The 26,653-nt window shown below is 39.2% G+C and overlaps 1 protein-coding gene across 3 annotated transcripts in view; it reads left to right on the top strand.

Moving 5' to 3' along the window:
- LOC109039742 (calcitonin gene-related peptide type 1 receptor) overlaps positions 1-26,653 on the top strand; it is a 164,117-nt gene that overhangs the window by 88,875 nt on the left and 48,589 nt on the right. For all 3 annotated transcript variants that reach the window (XR_011900195.1, XM_072302231.1, XM_072302230.1), the window contains exon 3: positions 18,975-19,032. The gene's annotated coding sequence lies outside the window, so the exon portion shown is untranslated. The remainder of the gene's footprint in view (positions 1-18,974; positions 19,033-26,653) is intronic.

Genomic DNA, 26,653 nt, shown 5'->3' with positions numbered 1-26,653 from the left:
CGCAAGAAATGCGAAAGTACGAACAACCGTGGACCATGCCAGACATTACGAACAACGGAAGTCAAGGCTCGCGAGTTTTCGGACTTTCGCTTCTCTGAAAACCCAGATCCAATTTCGATCAAAGCTCGTAATCAGCTTGTAGGACACCAAAGAGACTATTTCGTTGAAAACTCGAAAGCCGATTTGACGACGCGACCCGAGAAAAATCCCTCTGCTGTAGATTTTACCCTCCGTGGACTAAGTTCCATTTTTCTGTGTATGGTCACATTTATTTATTCATTTATAATTATATTTAAAAGCTTTTTGAGGGAGGCGGCGAGAGGATTTTACGGAGAGGCAACGAGTGTCTTTTAATAGAGAACTGTTGCAACAAACGGGGAGGAAATCGATGGATTTACGACACTGCCCGACGTGAATTATACTGTTCGACTCAAGTAGCCCAGATTACCGCTCCTGCCAAGAAAAGTCAACTCGCCCTTCCGGTGTCGCGGAATCGTCGCTCGATTAACCTCCAATAACCGGTATTCGGCACTGGTTTGGTACATCGATCAGTTCTGACCATCAAATGAAATGGAGATGTTCCATGTGTGAGGGATTTGCGATTTGACTGTTGATTCTTATGTAAAAGTTCGCGAGAAACACGATGGTGCCACTGGTTTGCTCTGAAATCAACTCCCAAGCTCAATAAAAGCTCTCAAGTTGAGGCCAAAATGGAGGGGATATCCCACCCTACCCTGAGAGTCCATCTCTACATCAAAACTAACTCTCCATGCAAAGATAGGGAGCAAATACATTGGCAGGGTTGCCGTGTTTTCAGTTGTGGAGTCCCCATAATTAAAGTGGCAGCCCTGCCAATGTATTTCGACGGTGCAAGTCGGCAATCACATAACTCGTTTGCGGTGTCTGAAAATCTCCGCAACTATGTTATTTTTTTAAAGGAGAACAAATGGACATGATTCCTTGAAGTTTTTCCAGAATTTTCCTCGCACATAGAAGAAAAATCACGGCAGTTTTAAAGAATTACCGTTGAGTAGTTTTCCGTTTAAAAAATAAAGTATGACAGGAAGTCTGCGACGTCGCAAACCGAGTTATGTGATTGCCGACTTTCACCGTCGATTTGCTCCCTATCTTTGTATGGAGAGTTTGTCTTGATGTAGACGTGGACGCTCAGGGTAGGGTGGGATATCCCCACCATTTTGACCTCAACTTGAGAGCTTTTTTGAGCTTGGGAGTTGATTTCAAAGAAAACCAGTGGCACCATCGTGTTTCTCGCGAACTTTTACACAAGAATCAACAGTCAAATCGCAAATTCCTCACACAAGTGACATCTCCATTCACATTATCTCATTCTAAAAATTGACGAGGGAATTTTATTGAAATGGTAATGTAAACTGTATTCAGCAAATTCAGCAATAATTGCAACATGCAAAGCAATATTCGGTCACAAATCAGTTTTGAAACTGTTCTTTGCCCAGATGATTTTTGAAGTATTGTTATTGTTTCGAAACAAGCAAAACATAAAATCAATTAAACGGCTGTTTGATGTATGATGCCTCGGTTACAGAATTATCATTTCTGTGGACCTCAGGACAAATTGAGAAATGATGTTAAAAATATGTCTCTTCCTTGAAATTTGAAGTATAGAACACGCTATGACTCATCGAAAATTGCAAGTTGAACTTAATGGTGTAAAATTAGAATCTTTCTTAGTTGAAGTGTTGAGTTAATGGACTAGTTGAATGAGTTGTGTAATTTTGAATAATGCAGGTCGCTTGAAGTGATAAAATTACATGGTGCCTTTAGACCCTGAAAAAAGCTTGAATTCATATAATGAGGCTGATAACTGAGTTTTTACTTCCAATTTATCACGCGTTCCCAAGACCAGTTCCATCAGGAATAGTTAATATTTAAATGAGTTTAAAATTCATTTTAAACGCTAGTAATAAGATATGATATTATCCTTAACGTATGCGGATGTCGTGAACTAAAAATAAGTGAAATTAGCTCTATTCACGGAAAGTATCGAGTATGAGAGAAGAACGATCTTGGATGAAAGACAATAGACAAACGAGACTCAAACCATTTACCTGTGTTTTAGTAACATTGCACAAATCATGTTATTATCCTGTCCGAACAAATATTTACCTACAGATTTAGCCTTGTTATGAAGGAAACAATAGCAACAGCAGTCTGCACAAGTCCCCGTATTAAAGAGAACAAAGGATGAAACTCAATATTATAATCCTCTTGCGTGTAAACCGTAATTATTTACTGAAATAAAAGATTGATAGCTGACTAAGGCGTTAAAATTTTGAAGCACTTAACAAACGGAAAATGATAATTCTCCACTTTGCAAGTGATCAAAAAAATTGAGTTTTTTGAATATAATAAAAGGGTGAAAATGCGTGAAGTCTTTTCCTCCGATTACGTATTAATTTACCTTTTAATTTTGTTTATTTATTTTTCCTCTGCCGTTCATCTATTCAAACATTATAATTGATTTGATGCAGCCGACGGCTTTTTATAAACCCCCGCAATATTCATCCTCTATGGTGTTGTATATTGACCGATAGAATTTCAGAATGGCTGTTTACCGAGTGACGTCATTACCATGTGATGTCAGATTCAAGCCCACGCTTTTCGAAAGAAAGGATGTGAGTTCAAGAGCAACTGAATAGGGCATTTCATCCCCCAAAACGTTATTCATGCTAGACCAATATTTATTTATGAATTATATTGGGTGCAAGTCGTTGGTAGGAAGCATATCTTTTTGATACGTTTTGAATGATAGAAATATCTAAGCATGAATGAATATTGTCAGATTTGATGCGTTGCCCAAAAGTTATAAATGCTTAGTTGTTCGCTGGGTTGCTTAAGCTTGACAAAATATGATAGAGTCTTAGATTTATGACTTCCTATCCGAAAAATTCGTTATTAAACAAAAAAGAGAACATTTTCAGAGAATGATCATTATTAAGTTGTGTCGAAAAATTGGATTTTGAAAAATCTTACTAAAAGTCCTTAAGGATTGATTGCGACCGTTTAGCACTTTTTTATGCCAAAAGAGGGCATACAGCTGAATTATACTCTAAGAATTCCACAGCCTAAAACATGATAGATGAGAAATTCAAATGGTTTTTTCTCTCTGAAAACTACGTTTTATGAATTCCAAACTTCAAATCAACAAAGTTTTTTTGATGTTTTTGGGTCTTTCTTTTGCCCCAAAAAGTCTTAAAACTCTCACTAATACTCAAATTGTAACAATGCAATTTTGAGTTCGGATAGACTAAGGTCCCTTAACATATGCGGATCGTCACACCTACCATAGACATAGACCATACATAGACATAGACAATTTCCTTGTCCATTTACACTTTTTCAAAATCTTTGAAAACTCAGAGTTCTGAGCACAGCAGATAAACGTGAGGCAACTTCAACAAACATACACGCAGTGAGCCCTATAATACAAACAATAAGGAGGGGAAAGCATGAGTACAAAGAGACAGGCGTGTATTGGAAAGAAAAGCAGGAACACGCAAGTTTCCTTAGCGAGTTAAATGAAAGTCAGAGCCCCTTCAATTTTTAGCACGCAACCCTGCCCTCCCTCGAACACGAATAGTTGCATCAAGGCGCTAGGTTACTTAATGACTCGAGTTCGTCGACTGAAATAGGAAAACTTTCAAGTAAATATCGGTGGCGAAAATCTAGAAATGCGAAACTCCATTGCAAAGTATCAACATCTTTGATAATGCTTCATATTCTTCATGTAGAAAAGCGGACTAAAATATCTTCTCTGTAAATACTTTCGAATGAAAGAAAATAAATCACATCCATCTAAACAAAACAAAAACAAAAAAAAACTGTTGTTTGGCTCTTTTTTTAAAACGGTAAAACATGATTGGAATATCTTCGGAGTCATCACCACCATAACAACTTTCGCCATCGGTTTCAATGAATGCAATGGACAAAGCAGACAAAATGTGTCTTCAAAATAAATCTGAAACTCTTTAAAACTGGAGACTTCGTGTTATGGCTTACAGAATACAAGCTTTGATTCACTCAATATATGGTACAAGTATCTAGTTCAGAAAACATGTTGCTCCCAATTTGGACCTCCTTTTGTGATAAAGCATTTCTAGCATTATAATACTTCTCTCATGTCACAAAAATAAGGCAATAAATTGAAATTTCTATTTTCCACACCAAAGTAGTACAAATGAAGCGAGTAAATAACCCTGGGAATTTCGATTGATTTTTTTTTCGATAAATTCATCGTAAATGGCAAAATTACCCAATTTTGGATACATTGCAATCCTAGTAGTTCCTTTTTACAAGATACAGCTCATTTTTTACTCAAACTCCTGAACGTTTGCTGTTTTCGGTTTGAATTTGCAATATCGGCGTTATTCCTGCATCGGGCTTATTCCATTTCAACAGAGTCCAAGTCGAAATATATTATTTAAAATTTGCACCGAGTGCGGGATGATAAGATGGAGGCAAAGAGGGAGATTGCAGACAGCTACAAGTTATAATATTTGTTGATTCGCGAGAAGCTATTTCACTCCGCGTTTATGGGATATGCGAACAGCTAAACGTGCCTCCAGGGACGTACACTTCTTGATCAGTCGTCGCCTTGTCACTCGAAGTTGCCGAATCGGCAAAGAGCGATCATCGTATGTTGGCATGACGGTTTACTTCTATTTAACCAATTGAAAAAAATCCATTTTAGATTATACAGTCAGCTTAAATGGATATCGATAGTTGCCCGGACATTTAAGTAGACGAATCTCAGAGTCAAATAAAAATATAAAGGAATCAAATAACAAATTTTTTAAAAAATTAAAGAATCACTAACGCCAAAATAGTGACATAAGATGACGCGTATCTCCTCTCGAGCGCTGATTAAAATCAGCGTTCTAAAGAACGTTTGCTCTAATATATATTTGATAGAATGTATTTCTATATTTTTGGAGAAAAATTCTGAGAGTATTTTTAAAAAAGCTAAGAAAAATCACGCGGAATTTCATGCAATGATGATGATTGGTTATCCCTTGCGGTGACATCTTAAAAGTTGGCAAATTTGAGTTTCCTCCATTAGAATCTACGTAATAAAATCAATAGCTATCGATCAGATACTCTTGGAGTTGGTATAAAAGAGCTACATTTATGATAGGATTAAGGTATAAGATTGATAAAGTAATTTGGTATTAGGTCAAACTTTCTTGATTTATCCTCTCAAGACATTTTCTTGAACAGTGCGCATGATTCGAGATACACCGGGCAGACTTAAATTTTAACTGATTGATTAAAATTAAGATTTATCTGAAATCGATTAATTCATTATTCAGGAGATTCATCACGTCAATGGTATATCAATTATAAAATCACCAGTGGTGAGGTGTGCTTTACGATGTATCGATCGATCCGTCATTCAAACCTATGGAAAAGGGTTGAGGAACAGGGTGTTCACAACGAACACCTTAATAATCGATTCTTTACCGCAGTTTCAAATGGAGAAATATCGAAAATAGATCATTCACGCCTCGCCACCGAAGATTACTACGGCGTAACAGCGTTGAAATCGATTTCGTCCCTGTCGTCCTGGATTTCCTCTCTCTTGTTTTTCTCCTTTTTCACAGCACGCATTAAATATTTTTCGCATCGATCTGATAACCTTGGAAGTCCTCGCGCATCATGAGCAAGAGAAAAGAAAGGCTGCACACTGGTACGAAGAATCATAATTAGTATGAAATAAAGTCGGAATGTCTGATCTATTATTTGAGCGGATTGAGAATAAAATTTTCAACAGGGTCCGCTTTCGGGAATTTAATGTACCTCTACAAATCTGATGAACGAATCATCTTTGTTTGATTCGATGAATTCACAATTATTGTAATCTCTAATCCTGAGCGCGGAGTTGGAACTATATTAGAATACCTTCGTTTCTCTTCGGGGTATTTTACCTTTGACACCGAGACGCTGAAATTAATCTCATCGAATTCCTTCCACAATAACGTCAACGACAGTAGAGGCTGCGTTAAATTAAAGAGGTGGGGATTGAAAGTTAGAATGAAATTGGAAATGAAATGAAATGCCTAACCTGGTGGGATTACCTGTGCTTGTTTTACTCATAAAAAAAAAAAAAAAAAAAAAAAAAAAAAAAAAAAAAAACTCCGTGTAAGCTTCAAGACATTTCGGTTTTTTTTAGGAAAATAGTTTTCATGTAAGCCTAAGAGGCCGTCCGTTAATGAATTTATGCTTACTCCACGATTTTTTATCTTCCAGTCATGTCAGACTGCGTAAAACCGCTCCTTAAAAAATTCTTAAAAAATTAGGCCTCCGTGCCGTTTTAGATCGGAATTTACCTTCAAGTGAGGCAAAATTTTCGCTCGGAAATGCGTGCAAACGTTTCTCAGATTATTATAATTTATGAGCAATTTCTTTGCAATTTTGGAATATAGCACGTTTTTAGTTAAATTATTACCGTAAAGATAATATTTTAACTAGGACATGAAAAAGGTGGGACCTGAAATTGGACAGAGCTTAACAGAATGCACTGGGTCGCGTTTTGAAAAAAAGATTTGGGAGTAGGTTTGAATTTAACTAGTGCTACATTTTCTCCTCTCAAAGTCGAGTGAAATATTTTGAACAGGAAAAAAGTCATTTTCGACCTCGAGTCTCACAGGAGTGTGAAACTTCAAACCTCTTTTTCCCGGTTCAAACCTCTGTTAAACACGGTCTCATTATATCCATAGGCACCATAGGACCTTGTCTTCACGGGCCGTCTCACGGGATTAGTCCCATGCAGGAAAAAATCAGAATGCCGCGGTCGGGAAACATGCTGAGTTAATGAATTTTTTGCCAGTACCAAAGTATGGTCCTTGTACCCCTAAGACCAACTGAGAAAGGAAGAAGAAGTGAAAGCAAATTGTGAGATATTTTGTTGTATTTACTCCACTGTTCGTGTTTTCATACAGTTGAAACTATTTGTCTGCTTGTTAATCGCGAACAGTTATTATCTTTATCCCGGTTAAATACTCGATTTTTACTAATTTATCTTCCCGCGCCAACTTGTCGCAGGAACGTGAGAGCCCCGTCCCGTGGATAGGCACGGAGAAAAAAACTTCGTGCGTGGGACCCGAAGTTTAGGTCATATGGATCTCTGAAGTTTTCGGATTGAGCATCTGAACAGTTTAGGTCCAGCTGCTGAGGTTTGGATCACACATCTGAAACTTCGGTTCTTACTTCCGAAAAACTTCGGTTCTCACACCTAAAGAACTTCAGATGTAAGAACTGAAGTTTCAGATGTGTGATCCGAGCCTCGACCGCTAGACCTAAAGTGTTCAGATGCTAAATCCGAAAACTTCAGAGATCCATATGACCTAAACTTCGGGTCCCTTGCACGAGGTTTTTTTTCTCCGTTTGGTATCTAGAAAAAATCTCAGAAGTCTCATTCGATTCAAACTCGGGACAAATCTCAATGAAAACGTCCCGTGAACTCAAGGCCTAAGAGCAACGATTTTTTTTCTCCGTATTCAACAAAAATCGTCGCTCTGAAAATGTCTCCTCCACGAACGGTCACATACGAGAAACCTGCTCCGTTTAGTGATCAAATCCACGCGGGTAATGAGGGAAGTTATGATTTCAGAAGCTGCTGAAGTCAAAGGAGATAAAACAATGGGAGAAGATCGCAGGCGGGGGTGGAGGGCGGGACCGGAGGCGCGCTGTGCCGTACTTAAGAAAAAACACCGATCCAAACAGGATTTTCGGTGAAGTTAAGCGGTTCTTGTTTAATACAGCAGCGCTATTCAAACACTTTGTGCGGAGCGCGTATGCGAGGAGCGTCCTCGGGGTTTAATTTCGCGGTCGCAACACGCGAGCGCGCACGAACAACCCGGGCCGAACGTGGCACAGGGCGGCGGACAAAGGATATGGAGCGCTTAGCGGAGGAACGAAGCAAGTGACATTCTCAAATCGTTCGGGGACGTAAGAACCCTATTAGCGGCCCAGACTCGGTGTAAGCTCCGCCGCAGCATCAGCTGTTTTTTCAGGGCTTCCGGGCAGAGCTCTTAAATGATAATCACCAATAGGATAAATCACCCTCCGAGGAGAGGAGGGTCAGTTACTCGCCGCCCGGCAACCCCCACCCCTTCCCGATCATCGCTGTCCCGGCTGTCCTGCTTCCCTTTTTACCGAGGGTTTTTCGTGGGACCTTAAATCGATCATAATCTCGCACCATTGCCAAATCCTTTCACCGAGCGGTGGAGGGAGAAAACTGTTTTCACCAGTGGAGAATTTGCGCGAAAAATGTTTATTGATACGCCTGATTGCAATTTTTTGTTTTACCCTGTATTTTCAACAGGAGTTTTATCCTGACTTTCCCTGGATTTAGATATTGCGAGCGAATTCGAAGGAACGAGAGAGGTATTCAAACGTTGTTGGGAGGGAGCCTCGCTCGATGGGAGTTGAACACTGGAAAAAAAAACACATTGGATCTAGAGTCCAGACTCTTAAAAACATCGACAAGAAAAAGTACTCTTGATTCAATCAGAATATAGCTTAAATCAAGAACCAAGCTGCTCTTAATTTAAGCGGATTTCGTTTTGATTCAAGCAAAAATCCGATTGAATCAAGAGTATTTTTTCTTGTTAATGTTCTCAAGAGTCTGGACTTTAGATCCGATGTGTTTTTTTTTCCAGTGAAAGGTGTCAAAACTTTAAAAAATGTAAAAAAATGCACCAGTACTGACCGATATTGTTCCGAAAAAGGCTAAACTTTAAATTCAATGGGATATTGTTGTTGGGGGGGGGGGGGGGGCTGTAACGGGGCGAATCTCCGGTCTACTAAATCTAAGGTCTACTACTTTTCTCGGGAGAACTCGCAGAAAGATGCAGCTCAGCTCGCTCCGCGTTTTCCACCGAGGGAAGGCCTCTACTCTTAGATAACGTTTGCAGGGGTAATGCACCTCAGTTGGGGCACCACGTCCTGCGCAACCGAAACCTAAGAATTCCAAAGTTGGAGCAAATTTACAGTAAAGCTTTATCCACCGGTCCGCCAACTTGCTCCAACCGCAGTCACCACAAGCAAGATTCGCTAAGTAAGAGGAGAAATACAGGCTCACCTCGCCGCAACCCGATCGACGTACTTGAATCCTCGCTAAAAGACTGCTGTATCGAAAGTTCAGAACGTCTCCCCGATGGATGGGTTCGGTCCGGAGGCCACCAATTTACAAATTTCGAAAAAAAGTTCCGTTCATTTTTGTAAGCATACAAGATTTCACGAAAAATATAAAATTTACATCATTGGCTTTGCCTTGACTTCTCCTATCGATCTATACAATTTAATTTAAAATACAATTTTTTTAAAATTTCAAAAGTAATGGAAAATATCTCAAAATTGACGGAATCGCCGCAGCGCTTCCTATTGGCGCGTCGTCTTAATGGATGCCTGTCATTTTTAATATGTTGGGGCTTCTTCAATTTCATATGATACTGTACAACACCTATATTGTGAAATAGTGAAGCGCCGTGGGTGGCAGGCTGCGGCGAGGCGGCCGCGGCCGGTCGGCCAGCACGCAACGTGCATTGGCGCCTACAAACCTAAGGGGATACTCTACGCATTGCGCAATGCGGGAAGTATCCCCTTAGGTTTGTAGGCGCCAATGCGCGTTGCGCGCTGGCAGCACGTCGCGGCACTCCGCTTTATGTTAGGCCCTATTCTTTAAACTTGCGGGGTCAGCGTTTTTCAACTCGTGATTTTTGCATGGATTACTCTCATTTAAATGATAAAAAAAATATTTGCATAAAAGGAAAATATAATGTATGTTTTGTAAATATTACTTAGGGTAGTTCCTTCTAAAATTTAATGATTTCCAAATCTTATGAATTATTTCTTTTATGTGTTGTGCTTTTACTGTGCTACATTGTGGTGCACGCCCAACCAAACGCTTAAAATAGGATGTATTTGACTCTAAAAGATCGATGTACAAATGGGCGAAAACCAAAAATTGTGTGCTTCTTGGTTTATTTCCCCTGTTATTCATTTTATATAGTTTCTTTCAACACAACTGCTGCTCATTGACTTTAATATCGATACCATCGCTCGGAAAAGGTTTTATAAATATTTGCCACGTTTTAAAAAATGTAAATGTTTTTAAAAAAAGTAATATTTTCATTTAAAAAATTTCATAAAAGGTTCATTTTTCATCGGAAATTTTAAGGATAGAATTAAAACCAAGTGTTCACCCATGCCCATTTAAAATGATAAATCAGAAGGAGAGAGTAACATTTCATTTAAAAAGCGAGTTACCGCAACAACTCCTCCTTCTCTCTCAATTTTCTCATTTCAATATTCTCAATATAATGTTATATACGGACTAAAATATAACACTTGGACCAAGTCACTGTTGCTTATTTTACGCATGGACGTAAACTATTGGACAAAACAGGAGTGCGGACAAAAAATCGTTGACGGAATGTCCTGAAACCGACGCGGCGGTGCCGAGCATGCGCGTTCGCGACTTTCTTATTGTTTCACATTTTCAATTCACATGAGCTTAAATTTAAAACGAGGGAAAAATTTCCCCGTTACAGGGAGGAGGGGGGTGTTGTTGGGGATTATTCTTTCCGATGGAGAACGTACACACATTGTTTTTTTTTGGTCGTCCGGGAGTGCTGAATGAGCAGCTTTCGGAGTACTTTTCATAATTTTTATCGGGTATGGGATATGATAAAAAATAGATTTAAAAGTGAGAAAATCTGCTGCTTTGTGACGTCACCAGGCTGCATTTTTCATTTAAACACATGTATTCTAGCAAATTACGTCATTAGATCATAATATCTCCTCTAATTATTGTTCAATTTAGAAACCAAGCATAGTCTCATGCTCAATTTATTCAGTAGTTCCTTCTTAAACATGAAATTTCCAATATTTCTAACACCCGAAAATTCTCCATTGTTGTGGTTCCCATGCCGCTCACTGTGCCTGTTCGGTGTTTAAGAGGAGAAGTGTTTTAGTTAGTGTATTACGTGCAAAATGTCAATAAAAAAAATTTAATTCCGTCATAAAAATAATTGAAAACTGGAGGATAAGAGTATGCCAGCATTCTTCTTCCTTCCCCGTCTGCAATCTCATTACAACTATCCTGCTTTCCTTTTTTACTGGAGGGCATTTCCTGGAATCGTAAATCAACCATGATTTCACACTCTTGCCAAATTTCTTTGCCGATTGAAACTATGTAGAACACTGTCGTAAAATCAACCATTGCGGCTCCCGAATCTCTCACTTCACCTAGTCTATTTATTTTGAAAGAAGTTTGTAGCTCATGATGTATTTCATGTCAAATTACTAAAAAGGTACAATTGCTATAAAATGTGTCAAGAACGAGAAATTTTTTAGTGAATATTTAGAAATGCACGTTGATTAGCATCTTTATAATTCGTCTGATGTCTTTGTTTGCAATTACCTTTTTTTCTTTTTTTTCTTTTTTTTACCAAAATGGTTTTTTTTTGGAACCGTAAATCGATCTGAATCTCGCACCATTGCCCGGATCGATGAAAGTAGCAAACTGTTCACTAAAAATAAGTTACTGTCCATATAGACATACCGTCCGTTTCGAGCTTAGTGGCCGAAAGCTCCGGGTGCTGGAGCCAAAACTTCGATTGTTCCGGGTACTGCGCCCGGAACTTTCGGCCTCTGAGCCCGGAACGCGGACGGTATGTCCATACAGCCCGTAAGTAAGGCTTCCACGGCCGGAGTTTTTTTCAGTGTTGTAAGTGACTATTACAGCCCCCGAGTCTCATACTTTGCTTATTCGGTGTTTCGAGGGTGAAATTAGTTTATACAGCACATCAAGAAAATCATTTCTCTTATTAAAACTACAAAGAACTTCTCGCAAACTAGGAGATTGGAGTATGGTAGCATCCTTCATCCTCGCTGCTTTGTGCGTTCCGAACTGTCCTCTTCCCTTTTTGCCAGAGAGTCATTCCGGGAACCTTAAATTGATCATAATCTAGCACCATTGCCAAATGTGTTTAGGAATTCAGGAAAAGTGAGACTCTTGTAAGTAACTAAAACGGCTCCCACACCTCTTATTTACGGAAGTTTTAAGGCAAAATTAGTTCATGCAGTATGTAAAAAAATGTAAATGAATTCTGGAAAAAAAATCATTCCTGTTATAAGAATTACAAAGATTTTCTCATGAACCGGAGAATTGGAATACGCACAAGTATCCTTCGTCTTCATTCCTTTGTGCGTTTTCATCTGTCCTCTTCCCCTTTTTATCAAAGATTCCTTCTTGGAATCTTAAATCGATCATAATTTTGCAGCATTGTCAAATTCGTGTACGTATCAAGTGATAGTAGCAAAGTAGTGTTACATGCAACCATTGAGACTCCCATAAGCCTCTCACTTTGCCTTTTCGGTTTTATGAAGACAAAAGGTATCATTTCACGCGCTTTTAGATTATAGACATTTAATGACATGGGAAATTCACTTTATTATAGGAATTACAAAAAAACTTCTCATAGAATGGGCTATTGGAATTGGTCAGCATCCCTCGCATCCTTCCCTTACTTTTTCCACGGAGGGATAATGTAACTTGCGGTTGTTTTGCCGGAAACTACGGCCCATTTGCGCACTTACGGTTTTCTCATATATGTCTCGTTTCCTAATGGCCTGGTCACACGATCAAATTCCCGTCAAATTCCGATCAAAATGATGACCAAGATGGCGGTCGAGAGTTATCTAGATTGATGAGTAAAATTAATTAAAACAGCGTGTTGATTGAAATAAGCATGAAATAAGCGCGGTTGTGTGGAAATCAGATGAAGGATGAGCCCCACAGCTCCATCATCTACCATCAAATTTTTGCAGGCCGCAGAAATTTGATGGTAGATGGTGCGCACCAGTCACCATTTGATCGGAATTTGACGGGAATTTGATCGTGTAACCAGGCCATCACAATCAAGATGAATTTTGCTACTTTAGCTATTTCGGTGATTTCATCTGAATTAGATCAGACACATTTTGAAGGAAACTCGATTTCGAAACTTTGAGATGTACGCCTCTCTCCGCTATTACAGTAGGAATGAAGTTAACGATTGGATGGTGATATCTTCGTAGATACCTCACGTTCCTTTTAAAATTCCATCGATTCAAAAGGAGAAATAGACGCACGTATGCTAAAAGAAACTATATGCTAGTGGAAAGATGGGGTGTGCTCGCAGTGAGCTGGATAAGGAACAATGTAAAAGAGGATATAGTTCCTTTTGAGAAAATGGAAAAGCGGGATTTGACATTAAATCATAAGGAACTGAGCACTAACTCGTGAGCCGTGGACATGTGATAAGAGCCTGGTGGACAGGGCTCATGAGTTAAAGCGCCCCGACGACGAGCGACGAGGTTCTTGTCGCCATCGTCGAGTCCGGTCATCGGCACTCGGTTTAGGCTCAAATCTAGTGTTTATTTTTGTTTTTAAAAAAAGGCGTAAGTTTTTGATATCCTTATTATATAGGGCGACCCCTAGAAAGGGTACTTTAATATAGTATAAGCACTGTCCTCCCTCCCACTGTATATAAATGTTCATTTGATAAAAAAGACCCAACATTCATAAGTTCAGAACGGATAATTATACTAAAAGAAGTTCCAATTAATCATCTCTAGACACCAAAAATAAAATATAAAACACCGATATCTTTGTGATTAGTCGAAAAAGCTCAAACTTTCATAATTATTATTAATAGTTAAATAAATAACACTAAAGTGCAATTTCACAAAATTGAGGTCGGCTGAGGTCGGTTTCAGGGCATTCCGTCAACGATTTTTTGTCCGCACTCCTGTTTCGTCCAGTAGTTTACGTCCACGCGGGAAATAAGCAACAGTGACTTGGTCCAAGTGTCATATTTTAGTCCGTATGTAAAATTATATTGACAATAACGAAATGAGAAAATTGAGAGGGACGGAAGAGTTGTTGCGGTAACTCATTTTTTAAATGAAATGTTATTTCCTTCTTTTGATCAATCTTTTTGAATTGTCATGGGTGAATATTTGGTTCTATTTCTATCCTTAAAATTTTCGATGAAAAATAAACCTTATAAATACTTTTTTTTTAAATGAAAATATTACTTTATTTCAAAAACATTTATACATTTTTAAAACGTGGCAAATATTTGTAAAACCTTATCCAAGCGATGGCATCGATATTAAAGTCAATGATTAGGAGTTGTGTCGAAAGAAACTATGCACAAATGAATAAAATAGGGAAAAAACCGAGAAATCCTCCGAAGACTCCGCGAGTTTAAATAATAGGCCCTGGCAGATAGCGGAGTGATGCGGAGTGCACGGAACGCGCACTGGCGCCTACAAACCTAAGCAGATACTTCACGCATTGCGCAATGCTTGAGGTATCCCTTAGGTTTGTAGGCGCCAATGCGCGTTGCCCGTTGCGTGCTGGCTGGCTGGCCGCGCCGCAGCGTGCCACGTGCCACGGCGCTTCACTATTTCACAATAGAGGTGCTGTACAATATTATACGAAATTGAAGGCACTCCAACAAACCAACAATAAGAATGACAAGTTTCCTTTAAGAGTACGGAACTTCCCCTTCAAAATAAGTCGAGATAAAGGAACATTCTTGAGTATGCCGTCAAGAAGATTTTATTTTGAATAAATAATAAAATAGGTGAACAAAAGCGGGTTTCTGCTTGATGTAAGTGACTTTCCTTTTTCAAAAAGCGTCTTTACTTCTTCAAGAAAACATTATTTTCTTTATTAACTGATACGGAAATCTTCTCGGCGGTAAAGAGGATATTTCTCCTTGAATTATGTCACTTGTTCCTCTAATGAAGTTAAAAATCATACTAAACGTTATTAAATACAGATACTAGGACAGTAAGTTTTTCGACTACCGCTCTCTTTTTGTTGTCGTCACTCGATTTAATTTGCGAGGGAACTTCGTGCTTTTGAAAGATGCCATCAATCATGATACGTTGGGGTGCCTTCGATCTCATATGATACTGTGCAACACCTCCGTGGCGAAATAGTAGCTCTAAGCGCTGCGGCAAATCAGTGCCGAAGCGAAGTTATCATGCACAGGAAAAATATGAGATCCTTTAGCTGAGGCAAATCAAAAGGTTTTCCAGTTCAGGTATTTAAAAATATGGGATTTTCTTGAAAAATAATTAAGTCCTGTTGTAACAAAGAGGTGTAGAGAATTTTAGTGAATTTTCTCTCATGGAAATGTGCTCATTTTTACCAAAAATCTCAATTATATATTTTTCTCCGTTGGAAGCAAACAAACAAAAAAAAAAACAAGCAAACCCTCATTCTTCCAAGACATTAAGCATTTTCATCCAAAAACGTCGTGAGCAATTGTCGTTTGTATTTACATGTGGACCAATTAACTTTGGGTCTCAACTGGCACGTGGACCAAAACTCCCGTGCCGAAAAAACGCGTGGACGTAAATTACTGGAAAAAACAGGTGCGCGGACAAAAAATCGTTGACGAAATGTCCTATAACCCTGACGTCACTGGCGCTCTAAATTCCCCATTCGGTGTCGTGGGGGTTCGGCCGGTGGGGGTTCGGCCGCACTTTTTTGATAACTCGAGATTTTATATTACGCGTGGACGAAAACTACTGGAAAAAACAGGTGCACGGACAAAAAATCGTTGACGAAATGTCCTATAACCCGGACGTCACTGGCGCTCTAAAATCCCCATTCATCCTTATGGCTCAAGTACTAACGAGCACACCTCATCTTTCCACTTGCACATAGTTCCATTCAGCATACATCCAAATATTTTGTGCGGTGTGTGCGAATAATAGGCGCTTAAAAAAGCCGCGCCCGCCTATACAGTCGGAGCGTAAACGATAAGCATCTGTTACTTAGCATCCCAGTTAAAGCAAATTGATTCGTGGGCATTTGAATTCCCCCTTTTTGCCGGTGGGGTAATTGGAAACGCGAACGCCTACGAAGCTTTTCCCGATGGCCAGGAACCCGCGAGCGCGGGAACCAATATTCAAAATATTGGTGGATTGCCAAAACAACTTTCCAAGTGGGCAGATCCGCCTTGAGGGTTGCGGGCATGGTCTCGCGGCTCCGTGCTATTTAAGTTTCATTCTTATTCTGTTTGCTCGGGGCGTTCCTGCGAGCTCGGAAAGTTCGGCGTCCACCGCTCAAATCACGGAACTTGTCTTTGTGAACGCCCGTGGGACTCGGTGTTCCCGCTAAGAAGCCGCGACTCAAATCAAATGACCGTGTCAAATTTCGTTTCTCTCCGGGAGTTTGACTCCCCGAGAGATCGGCGTCCGGGGGAAGGAAACTGGTTTTCTCACCTTGTCTGTTTCAGCTCATTTAAATGTCATACGCATACTTAAATTGAAAATCACATCAGAACTCAACTAGTTAAGAATTGATCAGGCCTTCTTATCTAGTGGGATGATTGTTGAAATTGATAGACAAAATTATGGACAAAGAAGACAAAAGAGATACGGAGGGATCCTATCGGTGAATGCGAGTGGTTGCAATGGACATGAGAAGTACGTAATAGACCAACTAACGGCAACCCATGAGAGACCCTATAGTTAGTCCATCATTTACCACAAGTCTATAAAAACCACCAATTTCAACCAATATAATCACTCCATACTCCCTATGTCTTCTTTGTCTATCGCTTTGTCTACAAATTTCAAGAATCAGCCGTTAGGCGGCTTGTGCACAACCCTATTATTTTGATCGCTATTCGTCGGAGATTGGGCGATAATTAACTTCAGAGGCCGTCCCTAAATAACGTAACGCACTTTTCCGGCATTTTTGACCCTCCCCTTCCCTCTTTTAACGCTTTTGCGATGGAGGATATTACCATCCTTTAACGCGTAAAAACAAAATGGCGTGACACTCTTCTCAACCCCCCTCCCACCTAGAGAGTTTCATAATTTGAGGTCGACCTCTCAGTTCATTCCCGTTTGTGACGTTACAAATCTGTGATCTTTTCCTTCCTTCTTTTTTTTACCAGCAAATAGCTTTTCTTAAGATCTTCTGTAATTTTTCATTTTCTGATCTTTTCATTCAAAATACCAATAAATAATTTTATCGATATTTTGATCGGCTTTCTTTTAAAAAATGAAACATAATTGACGATTTTGAAACGCTTTCAGATACGCATTCTTTAATTTCAGCCACCGATGTGAGACGATATTTACTCATAGTTGATCATTCTAATGACAGATAGTTACTCGGGGAAAAACTATTTTTGTTTGACTGACTAGATAAAGTATCACGATCGATTTTACCAATCGCGATCACGGTGGTTTCAACTTTAATCTGTCGTTCACTTCCAGCGATGCTTCGTTAATTCGTTTATATTTACAAGCTGAGCTCTTACGTCAACGTACCTTTCAATATCGAGATTATTTTCATTAATTTTGAAAGACGCATCCTTACAGCCCCACGCCGATGAATAAACTATTCCAGGAATTTAAATCTAGCGGAAAGCTTGCGTTGAACTTTCAACCGTCCGAGATTTCGCAATTAACTTTTCCCTTGTTTATTGAATCCAATTCCCAAGGCATCTTTTAAACATTGAAATCTTTGCCCTCGCTCATCACCTTCAGCGCTGCGAGACTTCGCGCAGAATACCTGAATGATCTGAAAGACAGTGGCGAGGCGTGAATGGTCGATTATCGATAAGTTCCTACTTGTAGCTATGGTAAAGAATCGGTTATTAAGTGGTTCGTTGCGAACATCCTGCCTATATCGATTCTTTTCCACGGGTTTATATGGCAGATCACTCGATATATCGCAAAGCACGCAACGCCGCTGATGAAAGAGGAGAAAAAGGGACAAGAGGGATATAACGAAAGGCAAAAACTAAGTAGGTGTGACCGTCCCACGGGAAAAGGGACCTCCGTATAAAGGGGCGAAATATTCAGTTGAGAGACTTTTGTCGAGATGAGTCGAAAAATTTAATTTTGGGATTTCGACGGGAAACTCTCTCTAATGCCCTACATAAAGGGCCCCGAGAGCAGTTTCGTTTATTTCGCGGAAGTAGAGAGCGTTTACTCGCATTATAATCTGACAGTTTGGTGTCCTGAAACATGACAGAATAAAATTTGAAATTGCTTTTCCACGAAAATACGTTCCTTAAAGTGTAAACTTCAAAATGCCTTAACTCTGGTTTGGATTGACAATCCTGGTATTTTTAATCCCGAAATTTTCGTAGAGAACACCCATCCATATGCTCAGGTATACCAATAACTAAATTTTGATTTGTTATATGGACTACGATTCCTTGTCCCCATAGACGAGGAAAATAACAAAACATGTGTCCAAAATCAGTTTGATGTGATAAAATTTTGATCAACGATTTCTGATGATTGATGACGTAGACTGACAGACAACTATATTAAATTACACTAAATGACCTCATTACACAATAAATTGGACGTATTTCTGTCAAACGGAACTATGTGCATTATGACATGAGCCGTGTTATGCATGTATTCTTATGGGTCTTACAGCTCATGTTTTAATGCACATAGTTCCGTTTGATAGAAATACGTCCAATTGTATGATGATTGAATGAAAGTGTTTGCGAATGCTCGGAAAAGGGAGTGGTTTCTCAAAATTAGTAACGGGTGTTAAGTAAAAAAGGTAACTTTGCGAACGAGCAGTCCTAGGTCTAAAACTTGACAACTGAATTCTATGCAGAAATCGGCTGTGCACAACCCCCCCCCCCCCCTAAATTACAGAAATTAAGTCGGAATAACAACGTAAATATTGTACATTCAAGCTACGCTTAACATAAATCATTAACAAGATAAGTTCAAGAGTAGATTACTCTCAGAAAATGAGGACGAAACTACGATGGAACTACTTTAACTCCTTTTCTGCGCACATTCTTCTAAGGGTCAATTTATCTTGTTTGTAAGCCCTGTGATACGTTTGTAATTAACGGAAGGCAAATGTTCTGTTGCAGACATGTAATTCTAAACCTTGGTTGGCGATCGTCGTGAAGTCCACACGATTCTAATTGCGTAAGTAATTCAGTACTCTCTCATCCTTTTTTTGCTTCAGATAAGCTCACCGCACAAATAAGAACCAAATAGGTAATCTTCCATACATCGTCTGTAGCCTCCGGACAAGGTATCACAAGCGCTATGAGACGTTTCCAAATTTCCGCCGCCATTTTTCTACCTAGAAATTGTTCAACGAAGCTGTTTGAAAATTTCACTGAATTTCATCAGCAGCACAAAGAAAATTCAGTGTTTTCGAACAGCTTCGTTGGACAATCTCTCTGTAAAAAAATGGCGGCGAAAATTTTGAAACGTCGCATGGCGCTTGTGATACTTTGGCCGCAAAGTGGCGATGTACAATTTTAATTGATTGCAGCCATTACCAACACTATTGTATCTTTACAATTAATCAAGAACCAAGCCTCTTAATTTAAGCGGATTTTGTTTTGATTCAAGCAAAAATCCGATTGAATCATGAGTATTTTTTCTTGTCAATGTTTTCAAGAGTCTGGACTCTAGATCCAGTGTGTTTTTTTTCCAGTAAGCTCCGATGAAAAAGCTATCACGACGTTCACGAATCCCATCATAAATCGCGATAAAATCGCGATTTTATCGAGGATAATCGCTGAAATTTTGATGATCCTAGCGACTTTATCGCCGATAAAATCACGATACATCGCGATTTTCCCGTTGAAAAATGCTACTTGGGAAGTCGCATTTTCCGTTACTCGATCACATGCTTAAAGTCACTCTCGAGATGAGGCTCATTGATTAATCTGAAAAAGTTTCGAGGCGAATTTTCCTTGGGCTGAATAATTAAACAAATAAGCGGAGGGATGTTTGATCAGGGAAGCCTGGGATGTCTCCCGCTAAGCCTCCGCCTCGGCGTCATGTAGAAAAACGATGGAGCGTAACTCTTCCCCGGTCTAATTTCGTGTAATCAAGGGGAACCAAGTTCGGTCGCAAAACATCCACTTAAAAACGACGAATCCAGACACATCGGAAAAGTTCCTGGCTGAAAGAAGTGTTTATTTGAACGCGCAGAGAGCAGGTTTTGCCCTGGGTGCCGCTCCGGACTCAAAAAGCATAGACTACATCCGATTCCCGGTTATAATAATAAGTTTTTTTATGCGAGTCGGCAACATGGCACGCGCAAGCAGTATATAAATTTCAATAGGAAGGAGAGGAGCGTAGTTTGTAAGCTTGACAAACGTTCTTTCGTGGGTGAATCGGATAAAATTGAAAATGCGACGCGAATTCGCTCAAGACTTGGCAAATATTTGTACTCGCCGAGGTTTCCGTGTTTCACGCGTCTTCGATTTGACTCTCGTCGAGTTGTCAGGTCGGTCCATGTTACAATCAGATTTTACGTTCATCATTTCAAATGAGGATTCAAAGCAAATTCAAAGGAAAAAAGCGAAAGTTTAAATCTAGCTGTTTCTAAGCACGAGAGAACGATAATATTGGAGGAATTTTTTTCGCACATCTCATTGGTGCCTATAACCTTTAACACTGAGAAAAAACTATGGCTTATAAACCTATTAGAGGTAAATATGGAACACCACTAATAGTAGTACCTCTACATATAATAATAGCACATATACCTTAGTTATGGTACGGGGTACCTTAATTAGGTACAGAGACCTTAGTATGGTTCACAGACCGAGAATCATTAGTTTATTTACGACTATTATAGGTGTTCCATATTTACCTCTAATAGGTTTATAAACCATAGTTTTTTCTCAGTGAAGTACATCGACGGTGAGACTACTAGACCACGTATCTCGGTTTGCAACGTTGTAGACTTCTTGCCATACTTTATTTTTTAAGTGGACAAGTACTTAGCGCCAATTTTTGAAAACTTTCATGATTTTTCTTCTCTAAGCGAAGAAAAATCTATGAAAACTTAGGAAATGATGCTGATTTACTCTCTTTTGAAGTAATAAAATGAGAGCGGAGATTTTTAAACACCGCAAACGAGACAAGTGGGCCAGTACGTCGATATTTTTTGTAATTGTAGGCCCTAGGAGGCGAATATATATTGATTCCATACTCATACTTTTTTTTTAAAGGAAAAAGTTGTGATTTGACCTCTTCACAGTCCTAATATGCAATTATTGATTTTCGGCGCGTGTACGCAGTATACGCCTTTTCCACTCCATTTTAAATTTGTATAGTCATTTTACTCAAATTTTAAGTCATTCACTACTGTCTCTATCTTTGCAACATATTTAAGATTAATGCTTAATCACGCTGAAAATGATGCTTTTTGGGTAATACGTCATTTAACTTTTGATTTTGTTTATCTCTAAAAGATTTCTGCAAAATAACCTTCCTGGATTATTTAATTGTGGATGCCGTGCCATTTGAATTCACTGTCTCTCTTGGCAACTCATACAAAAAGAGATTGTTACTTTATAACAGCGCCATTAAGGATGAGACATTGTTTACTAATTATTTACTGGCAGTCATTAAGAGTAGCAGAAACCCTTAAAAGTTCGGTGTGACGGGAGAAAAAAATCGAGAGTGAATAGAATGAATATAGTGTAATTGGGAGGAAGTCAAGCATTAAATTCGATTTCTTCAGACCAGTTTTGAAGCAAATTTTAAATCTACCTTTTTTAAGTACTTAAAAAGGTGCAGACTTGAACGAACGATCCGTGGATAAATAGTTTTCCCGGCAAGAACACAGAAGTTATAAGTTACTTTTGTGAGAGGGCTGGCAGGATTGATTTTGTCGGAGAAACTTTGACTTCGATTCAGAGTTCCGTATCATAGTTCAAAACTCGTAATTGATCATGAAGTCTTGAAAATAATTCTCTACTCGATACCTGTGCGAGTAAATTAAGTGGAACATCGTGCAATTGAGTTTCGAAACGTTGTCTAGCGGTCGTAAATTTTTAAGGAGCATTATTCTATTCCTCGTAATTTTGAAGACTCAATTTGTCTCTAAGTAAATGCATCCTATGGGCAATATTAACGGTGCTTGTGATTGCCGAATGGATTGAACGAATCCTAAAATATGTTGTAAAATTGCTCTTAAAATGTGTAACTGTAGGAAACATTGACGATTTGCAGTTGCCATGAACATTTTGTCGAACGACTCTTGTTTAGCTTTCTGCATGCACTAAGAAGAATAGTTCGGTCTCACGAACCTAAGTGGATACTTCACGCATTGCACAATGCTTGAAGTATCCACTTAGGTTTGTAGGCGCCAGTGAGCCTCTCGCGCTGGCAGCACGCCGCTCCGCTCTGTTCGGCTTTAATATATATTTATACTCGCATAGTCAGCGTTTTTTAACTCATGATTTTTAAATTTTAGGACACTCTGCATTGATTATTCTCATTTAAATTGATGGAGAAAAAATGTTTATCAATTTATCAAAGGAGAATAATAATATAATGGGCGCTTTTTAAATATTGGTGGTTCCGTGTCGATTTCAATGATTTCCAAAGCACTTTAATTTTTTCTTTTACATTTTGTGCTTTTATTGTGCTGCAGCGAGGTGTACGCGCAACGAAACGCTCAAAATTTTACGTATTTGACTCTAAAAGATCGATGTACAAATGGGTTAAAACTAAAGATTGCGTGCTTCTCGGTTTTTATCCCCCCTCTTTTATTCATTTTTGCAGCTTCTGTCGGCACTGACTATGCGAGTATAAATATTAAAGCCGAAGAGAGCGGAGCGGCGTGCTGCCAGCGCGAGAGGCTCACTGGCGCCTACAAACCTACGTGGATACTTCACGCATTGCACAATGCTTGAAGTATCCACTTAGGTTTGTAGGCGCCAATGCGCGTTTTGCGCTGGCGAAAAACGTCGTGAGCAATTGTCGTTTGTGTTTACATGTAGGCCAATTAAATTTGGGTCTCAACTGGCACGTGGACCAAAACTCCCGTTTCAAAAAAAACGCGTGGACGAAAATTACTGGAAAAAACAGGTGCGCGGACAAAAAATCGTTGACGAAATGTCCTATAACCGATTTTGTTCACTAAGTGTAAGCAAAATGTAATCATCACCAATAGGAAGTTTTTCTCTCAGAGTTATTTCTCTTAGTATTATTTTGCCCTATTTACACTATCAAATCGTTTTTCGTGCATAGCGAATATCTTATTCTTGAATGATAATTATGCTCCAAAAAAATCTCTTACAATTAAAAAATGTGCCCTCCTTGCGATTTCAAAAGGTTTTGCTAGGTCTTGTCCGCCAAATTCCTAAAGCAGTGGGATGACTATGGAAACTAATTGCTCACCAATTCATCTTCGTTTAACTTTGATCAATACAGCCTTTTTGCGATGATGTTGTCTCTCAATAATTTATTAAAGATGGAATATTTTAAAAAGGACCATGGTGTGAGCCAGGGGAGAGCAAAATCAGCGGACAAATATGGAAGAGGATCCGGCAATTAGGCAACACCGGATATCCTCCATTTAAACCTATGCTAAATAATCGATTCTTGTCGGAGCACCTGGCTGCTCCAAGAATCGATACAAAACCATAGGTTTAAATGGAGAAAAGACAATGTTACCAAGTTGCTGGATCCACCAATGGTCAAATAAAAATCCAGGAGGGAAAGTAAATGAGTCTCATGGCATTTCACAAAAACTTTAAATGAAACGGAGTCGAGGATGAGGTAGGATCCACACAGTGCACTCAATCAATTAAATAATACGTGCTTCTACAACTCTGCCATGTTTAGAGAGAACAGCTTATTAACACTTGGATGTTGCCAAATTTCTCCTGATAAAATACAAATGCATCGTAAATCTTAATGTTTCCCCTTATGAGACATCGTAGATGCAAATAGCAAAAATGTGATTATAAACAATAGAAAGTACTTAATTACCATAAATAGTAGTTGCATTATAATATAAGATCACTAAAAGATCGCGCGACTTGCAACATAAACAATTTTCTTGCAAACTTCTACGGGTTGTGGCTTTTTTGGGCACTTATGGCCATACTCCAGCAAAAAAATAAGCGTACATAGTAATAATGATCGATTGGTCAGATATTAAAGTATATAGTGAAGACGTCATTATTTTTAATGTAATTAATGATTAAATTAAATACTTTAGTTTATCGTTTAGTATAGAAAGGTTTGAGTTGATTCGACGGATTAGATTTTGTGTAGAACTAACAGATTTGAATGTCTATTTCGTTAAACGAATCCAAAGCTAGTTTCATTCATTGGATTCTGCTTCCATCGATTTCTTTCTATCTATGCATTCTTTTAAACCTGATTTTGCCTACGTTAGGAATAGAGTTTAATATTTTATTCACTGTTGATAATTCTGAATTTGTCATTTTAATCGCTGGAGATGGATCAAATGAACGTATTTCTATCAAACGAAACTATGTTCAATATGACGTGAGCCCTGTTATGCATGTATTCTTATGGGTCTCAGGGCTCATGTCTTAATGTACATAGTTCCGTTTGATAGAAATACGTCCAAATATCCAATATGTTTGAACTCATGCAAGCTCATTACATAAAATTTATTAACTTTTACTCAAGGCCAATTTAGTTATACATTCATATCATGAATCTATCATTTAATTTGTCTTTGAACTTTTGGAATGACTTAATTCACAATTTAAGGACTATTCAATAATTAGGGTTAAAATTAGGGTAGGCAGCTTTTTTGCGTAATTCATGGAGGGATGTAGCCTCTCATTTTGAACAAAAAAGTATCTTTTTCTTTACACATATTTTTTCTCAACAATTAGTCAGGTTTTCCCAATATTTTCTGAAAACATAGGGTAGTCAGCTTTTTTCCGTAATTCATGGGGGGGGGGGGGGATTGAGCATATGAACACTTTAGGTCCAGCTGTCGAGGTTCGGATCACACATCTGATCCTTCAGTTCTTACATCTGAAATACCTCGGTTTTCACATCCGAAAAACTTCGGTTCTCGCATCTGAAGTACTTCAGATGTGAGAACTGAAGTTTTTAGATGTCAGACATGAACTTCGGCAGCTAGACCTTAAGTGTTCAGATGCTCAATCCGAAAACTTCAGAGATCCATATGACCTAAACTTCGGGTCCCACGCACGAAGTACTTTTCGATAGTACTCCGTGAAATATAGCAAAGCACGCCACGCGACTGAAAAATTCGACAAGATCCGAATGCCCATACGGGGTTTTTCGTTTCCCTCGTTTGGGTGCGTGGCGCCCACAGATGGAAAACAAGGGAAAGCGGCCGGCGGGAAGGTTGGCAAGGTTCAAATGATAATGTAATCGAATTAACGACGGGAAGCGGCGGAGTGTCAATCTAATTATAACTCCTTTCACTCGACTGGAAGTATATAGATACTCGTGGCTGTTATTGATGAATCCCACAACTCAAGCCCCACCCCCGCCCCTGCGGGGCTCTAACTCCACTCAAAACGGAGAGCGTGCCATCCTCCTCAACCTGGATTTTTCACTTCCTCCTACTTTTCAGTTTTCCCCGGCGCAGCTCCGTTGACTTCCCGCTCGTCCCGCACGATCAAGAGGGGCCAAATTTCGTCGGTCCTTTTACCGCACTTAAATATACTTCAGAGGAGTTGACTGCACTTAAGTCCGGCTTAGCGCTTCTGATTGGCCGGTGGTGCGGTTTGGACTCATCGATGGATGTTGCATTTCCGTGTGAAAGAGCAAGAGACAAGAGACCCTCCACTCGTATCTCGGCTATTGTGGAAGCTTTTACTTTCGGGACCTCAACAATTAACTGTTGACTTGCCCCAGAGAATGTATCTGGTAAGCCTCGAATGCTGTTTCTGGAACTGTATGAATTCACGGTTTTTAATCCATCGACTACGCGCGTGTTTTTCAAGCCAACAAGTTTTACCTGTAAATGGCCTAATTCATGAATAGTTTGTATAAATCTTTTTTAACGACATTTCAAGGTGCCTAAATGCTGTCAAGTTAAGAGCAGCATAAAAGTCGACGAAAAGCTTGATGCTTGGACTACAGTATGGATGGATACAGCGCGAGCGTCGATGACGGCGCAGAGATACAACTATTCGTACTCAATAGATGTCTGTGTTGCGTCCGCAAAATTGAAGGCGCGATGGCGCAGTGCGAAATAGCTATGCTCCGCTCTATTCTGCCACTAGGAGGCCGCTCAGATTCGGGAGAAAAGTTCAATTAAAATGCCCGATCGTTCCTCCTACTTTCGGCTGTGTTGACCTTCGATATTTTGCTTGTTTTCCAGTTTGATTTCTGATTCTTTTTTTACGATGAATTTGTAGACCTAAATCTATAGCCCGTGTGTACAGGCCCCATACAACTCTGGAAAAAGTTTCTTGAATCTAGAATTCAGTCTCTTTAAAAAATTGACACAAAAGATACTCTTGACTCAATCGGATTTTTTCTTGAATCGAGTGCCAAGCTTCTTCATTTAAGCGGATTTTCTCTTGATTCAAGCAACTATCCAATTCAACAAAGTGTATTTTTCTTCTTCAATTTTTCAAGAGTCTGGACTTAAGATTCAAGATATTTTTTCCGATGTCTTGAAGACATGTGTTATTAGCAAGTCGCGGGTCAATTTGGCCCGGGTTGGTCATCTAAGGGTGAAGCCTACATGGTTGATGTTTCACAACGTGTTGGCAGTTTCGTTTTGCAAACAACCCAAAACAAGTCGAAGTTTAGGAAACTT

The sequence above is a fragment of the Bemisia tabaci genome, chromosome 7, assembly GCF_918797505.1.
Source record: "Bemisia tabaci chromosome 7, PGI_BMITA_v3".
Classification (NCBI taxonomy): Eukaryota; Metazoa; Arthropoda; class Insecta; order Hemiptera; family Aleyrodidae; genus Bemisia; species Bemisia tabaci.
Note: the sequence above shows the minus strand (reverse complement) of the source record. Positions and strands in the feature narration are given on the sequence as shown.